Source organism: Acanthopagrus latus, chromosome 19 (genome assembly GCF_904848185.1).
Source record: "Acanthopagrus latus isolate v.2019 chromosome 19, fAcaLat1.1, whole genome shotgun sequence".
In the NCBI taxonomy this organism is placed as follows: Eukaryota; Metazoa; Chordata; class Actinopteri; order Spariformes; family Sparidae; genus Acanthopagrus; species Acanthopagrus latus.
This window is the reverse complement of record NC_051057.1, coordinates 17,971,559-17,977,729: the sequence shown is the minus strand read 5'-3', so window position 1 is coordinate 17,977,729 and position 6,171 is coordinate 17,971,559. Positions and strand designations below refer to the sequence as shown.

Here is a 6,171-nt window from a genome sequence, read left to right as displayed (position 1 = left end):
AACAGCTGTGGTGCCTCTTTTGTGTTATTTGGAGGGCCTGTTGCCCCGGCTCTATTCAGGGCTTTCACACCAGTCTCACTCACTTCTCACTCCCTGGGTTCCTCCTCACAGGTCATAAATTAAGCGGAGGGAGGGGAGGCTTGAGATCAGAGAAAAAAGATCAGTCAGGACCTCATTTCTCCGGTTCGGTTTTTATATCACGCGTTCGGTTGGTGTAACGGTGGCCCGGGAGAGTTTCCATGAGCGGTAAGATGGTAAGAGGCGAGGGAAGGCAAAATTCTCTGATGTAAAGACGAGACTGTGGATTTGCGAGTCGAGACAGGAGCATTTCGAGTTCATCCACTCGGGGCCACACTGCTGTTGACACTATATGTTATTTTAATGAGTGTTGCGGCGTAGTGGTTAATGTGGCCACAGCTCACGGCTCAGAGGTGCTGCGAGGCTGTGCATGTGTGTGTGTGTGTGCATGAAAGAGATGGTGGGGGATGGGGGGGGTCACAATATGGTTATGGTGACAAGCGCTGGGATAACTCATAGCGCCTCTCCTGTCAAAACAAAGGCTACTCGAAGTGAATGAGACCGGCAGCGACGTACTTTACAGCAACTGGAGGAAGCTGCAGACACACACGTTTATTTTCCTTCACGTGACTTCATTCTCGCTATTCAGATTTGTCTTTTTTTTTTTTTTTAATAGAAACGCATCGTGATGGACATATTGTATTCAGCGAGGTCGCCATACTCAAGCCAGCAGTGCATACTGTGACAATGACTTAATGACATGAATAGGGGGGGAAATATTGCACAGTTCAGTGGCTCATATTGCGTGCCATTATCCCTTTGTGAAACAGAAAGATCAAAAATTATAAAATATCATGCGACACATGTGGGATCTATTCAGCGGTATCACAAAACTCCCATTGAAAACCGGTTAAATGGCTTTGCGTGAGGCTGTGTACAGAACCATATGGACGCCTCCACATCTCCTCATTTCATACATGTTTCTTTTGACATCAATAATGCCTCGGTATCCAGTGGCGCTTGGAACGCATCCAAAACAATTATAAAGTTGCCGTGGAAACTGAGGTCCTGTGCCAGGGCGAGGCATACTGTCTCCGCTCAGATAACCGCATGGAAAGTCACAGCAAACAAAGCACTTGACAGGGGTGCAGAAATGGGGAGAAATAAAAAAAAAAAAAGAGAGGGAGGGAGGTGAGGGATGGGCAGAGGTGAAGAGACAGAGACGGAATAACAAAAGGGGCGAATTTGGACATCCACGGATGATGACAATCAACTGATTTGCATTTTTGTGTGTGTGTGTGAGAGAATTACAGACATATTTCATTAGGAGGACCTATTCTTTTAACATGAGTAGAAATAGTCAGGTTTATGTGGAGGTTCAGTTAAGGGTTAGGTTCAGGAACACTGTGTGTGCGTTCGTGGGCGCGTGAAGGAGCATTATCACCGGGGAACTAACACACCAACCCCTCAGTGACACGTGCAATTCTGTCTGTGGAACATTTGGGACCGGCGTAATGTATTGTAACCTTATGCTAACCTAATGAACAAGAGGATGAAAAGCGGTGTAATGGAGGCGTTTTTACATTCATCTTTAGGCTCCTCATTATGCGCCCCGATATGACAACCTCGTTAGGAGTGCACGAAAGATTACCCATGCGGGTAAAGAGCACCACCTTCACGCTCTAAGAAGGAAAAAAAAAACAAAAAAAACAACAAACAGACAAAACAGGTAGGAATGTAGAGAACAGAGACTGTACAATTGCTTCACACACCAACACACACACACACGCACTGATACACAAGCCCCCGGTGGGAGTAACTGGGCTCTTGGAGTCAGAAAGACAATCTGCGTGGCTTTCAAAGACCCCTGACTGTCCGGTCTGTTTATTCAGATGGGAGCACAGAGCGCCACCATTTTCAAAGTCATCGCATTAGTTTTGTTTTGATCTCGCTGATGAAGAACATAAGTTTCAATGTTCTGGTTAGACGGTCGGAGCGACAAACAGTTTCCCCGATGCTACCAAACAGTTCGGCTTTGTCTCACATGTGGTGTTTAAAGCTAAATTAAATATATACCATAATAAAACTGTAGCTGAGGTGAACAAATAAGCAAATGTTTAATGGACGCGTGAGCAGAAAAACACACTCCTCATTGTATATGCAGTGCTTTTCTAGGCTGTGTCAGGTCACTACAGGCAATTACTGTAACATGAATCAATTAAAAAATGTTTTTAGATGTCGGCGCCTGAAGTGTCAGCAGATCTGCACGCGAGTCATCATTTGTTCTCATTAGTGTTTTCTCGGAGAAATCAGTAGCGCTTGAGGAAATCAGGTAATTTGTATTCGCAAATAAGGATACTCGACCCAACGACGTCATGTCATTTGTAACATGCTAGTGAGAGCATTCGTGTGTTTGTGTGTGTATACTGTGTGTGCACCGTTGTGTTGTCTATTTGGGACCATTTTGTTTTTACAATGAAAAGGCAATTTCTGCATTAGTCTTAGTAATGGCCATGAGGCCGGGCATTATCAGCTCAAGACTGCTCTCCAGTGGACACAAAGTGGAAGAGCCTCCCACACGTGAGGTTCAAGTGCAAATCTGTGTGTGATGATTTGTTCTCCCTGTGAAGCTGTGTTACTGCTGCACTGAGGTTTGTACCAGATACCAGATACTGTGCAGCGTATGACTGTAAAAATAGAATGTTATAATTAGATTGCTTCTTGTTTTTGACTCTACATCCATTACTGCGTGAAGACGTTTCACCTCTCATCCAAGGGGCTTCTTCAGTTCTAGGATGAGAAGTGAAACATCTTCAAGAGACTGAAACATGTACAGTTACCTACAATACAGCACTTCAGCCTTCATCAACATCCCTATATTGTATTTTTACTCATTTTGTGTTAATATAGACTCTAAATGGATAAAAATGCTGCAGTTAGGCTTTTGAGGAGAACAATAAAAAGACACATCACTCCCGTTCAGGCTTGTTTGCTTTGGTAACCAGTGAAATGCAGAGTTGATGTTAAAATCTTATTTAAATGTGGTTTTAAAGCCTCACTGAAATCAGCTCCTCAATGCAATATTCCATAATCCACCGTCAAGTCACTCCTCTCAGTTCCTCTCTCAAAACCAAAGTCGACCAGGCATCCATTTGTCTGTTGCTGCTCCCATGCTGAGGAGTAGTATCCCTACAGTAAATCCTGCTCCACCATTGACAGTTTTAAATCTTATTTTACAGACCGCTCTCTTTTAAACTTGTTTTAGGTTCAGTGTTTTGCTGCCCGATGGCTTATTATTAACTCCACTTACTGCACACTGCTTGCTGCCTTTTGCATTTTATGTAACGTTAATTTCACTTCAACATACAAGTTTTCAACACGTTATGATGTAATGAGTTTTGTTTATAGTTAGCACCTACGCTACATCTGACAAATTGTTGGGATTTGTATGTATGATAGTGTGTTGCAATCAGAAACTGTGTGTGTGTGGGGGGCATCATCTGAATATCTTCTAACCATTGCAGCTACAGTCGCCCTCCTAATATTGAACAAGATGAGAATGAAGCGCACATAAACAGACCTTAAAGGTAGCTTATGAACTTTTTGAGCAATGTTTTAGTTTAGTTCTTTAGCTTGAGGATGCACATGCAGTGATACCAGTGATCTACAGATGTATGAAACACATCAATGTACCGACAAAGGCCATGAAGAAGAAAACTGCCTGAGAGTAAACACCGATCTAAGCAATGTGGGTTTTGGAATTATGCTTTGCCGTTGTTTAATGAGGACGGGAATGCATTCAACGCGGTAGTTAGACCTTGAAGATACACATGATACGTTTTAGTGAGAAATTCTGAAACGAAAGCTCCACAGGGCTCCTTTAATTGTAGGGGCTTCCTTTTTTGTGAGGTAAGAATTATCATTAAGCTGTGATTGAGCTATCAGAGGGTTTTTTCGTCGTGTCTGCCCAAATAAGAGTGTTATTTCTGAGATGGTGCACATTTTCTTACGTGTCTTTGTATGTGATTTAGTTCAAATTGAGTTTATAATTGTCCACTAGGTCTACAGTCAGACTTTCTCCCCCATAAATATATATATGTAAAGGGATAAAAAAAGATTTAAATGGATGGAAATGACAACTTATCATAGCAAATGATAGTTTGCTGTTATTGTTTTAGATATGTATGATACGTGGACTGAAAGCATTAGATCACATCTGATGAGGCACCACATTTTAAAATGTCTCAACCTGAGAAATGCAGACATTAACACAAAATAACACGATGGCCATAGGGGTGACGTAACCCAGCGAACATTGCCTTAAACCGCTGCAGAGCTTCTCAGCTGCTGTGTAATTAGCATGTACTGAAATGTGTTTTCACGTATGGCTCACTGTCTTTAATGTAGGTCACACAGTGTGCAGATGCACAGGGACACTGGCACGAGAAGAGAACATATCACCCGACAGCCAGAATATGAGTCTGTGTAGATCATTAGGACACACAGACACAGTTACATAATACATGTGTGGAAAATGTGCAGATGCAACACATGAACACTAGATGAATGCTCTCCTTTTAGTTTAGCATTGCCTTTCTCTGAAGGTTGTGTTTATACATATCGGATATCAAGCAAAGTTTGTGTTACATCGGCTGTATTCTTGCAAAATTGCACGTTATGAGAGACACTGTAGTTTCGCTGTCCCTGCAAATGCAAGTGGGAGAGTAATCGTTGACAGCTGTGGCCACAAAGCTGTACTCCATGTCACTCTGCTGCACACACGAGCAATAGAGACATGAAGGTAAAACTGTTTCTGGGTGTATTTGTGCATAAATCATGGGAACATTTCAAACCAGCTTTCGACAGACGTTAAAGATGCTGTCAGTGTGGTGTTCCTGGTAGAAAAGATGCAACAAAGGTGATGAAGCAAAGTGTTAAAAGCTGGACATTTTAAAGAGGCTCTGTAGAACTTATGTGTCGTGCTCGAGGCTGTTATTATTAGTTTATGTTTTCTGTTTATCAGCTGTTTTGGCTAAATTTATTCTTATAATCAAAAAAATCCAGCTCATGAAATGAGTCACCACACATTTGAGCACACAGTCCTGCAACATGATACAAAATGAAGCTTACGGAAAAAATCAACATCGTAATAAATGTAGTTAGAATACTGCAGCTAAATAACCAGCATGTTATCTGGGAATGCCCTTCTGTATCTAATCTTCGGTCCAAAGCGGCTACCTCTGAGTTTCCATCAATAAAAGAATGGTGACATCATTTTAGGGATATTGCGCTCACAGAAAGCTCATTAGCTGTAATCCACAACGCACAGGCCCCCTGTAGAAGCTCAGGATATCCTCAACAGCTCTCTTGCAAACCCTCACATTCTTGGCACAGATATAATAATAATAATATATTGTTGACTGACTGCTGGGTTTTTGTTGGAGCTTCTACATTGTTATATTCACTTACCACCATCCCTTCTATCCTCATGTCTGATTTTTTTCTTCTATTCTTTGGCAAGGCACTGGTGGCTTATATATAATTTTGTGTAACATGTTGTTTATATGCACAATAATCTTGGTACTTGATCTATGGTACTCTGTATCTGTATATCCTGTGGTAGTGGTGAATGGACTTGCATTTTTACAGCGCTGTTACAGTCTACTGACCGCTCAAAGTGCTTGTCACACACACACACATTCATACACTGATGATGCCATGCAAGAGGCCGACCTGCAGCAACTTCCAGCAATTTGGGGTTCAATCATGCTCAAGAATACTACAATGGGGATTTGAAAAAGCAACCTTCTGATTGCTGGATGACCTGCTCTACTTCCTGAGCTGCAGTCGGCCCACAACCAAATCGTTCAATAAAAAGTTGAATTTGAAAAAAAGCCAAAAAACTGTCAATTAATTTTCACCATAGACATCTCTATAACGCACCCAATAAAACTCTTTAAGCTCATCAAATTCCAAACAAAACTCAATTATTGCTGAGAAATTAATAATTCAGTGCATTATGGATGCTTTCTGTACTACCAGCTGTCTAATTAAACCAAATTAGCACTTAAGGCTGGTCTTGATTGGTTCTATCGCATCTCGTTCTTGTCTCTTCGCCTCTCTTCTGTCTGCTTCTCTTCTACACTCTCGCCC

The 6,171-nt window shown here is 41.8% G+C and overlaps 1 long non-coding RNA gene across 3 annotated transcripts in view; it reads right to left on the bottom strand.

Annotated features, from left to right (window-relative positions):
* The window catches only part of LOC119008330, a 270,887-nt gene that overhangs the window by 65,757 nt on the left and 198,959 nt on the right, over positions 1 to 6,171 (bottom strand). The gene's annotated exons all lie outside the window — the stretch shown is intronic.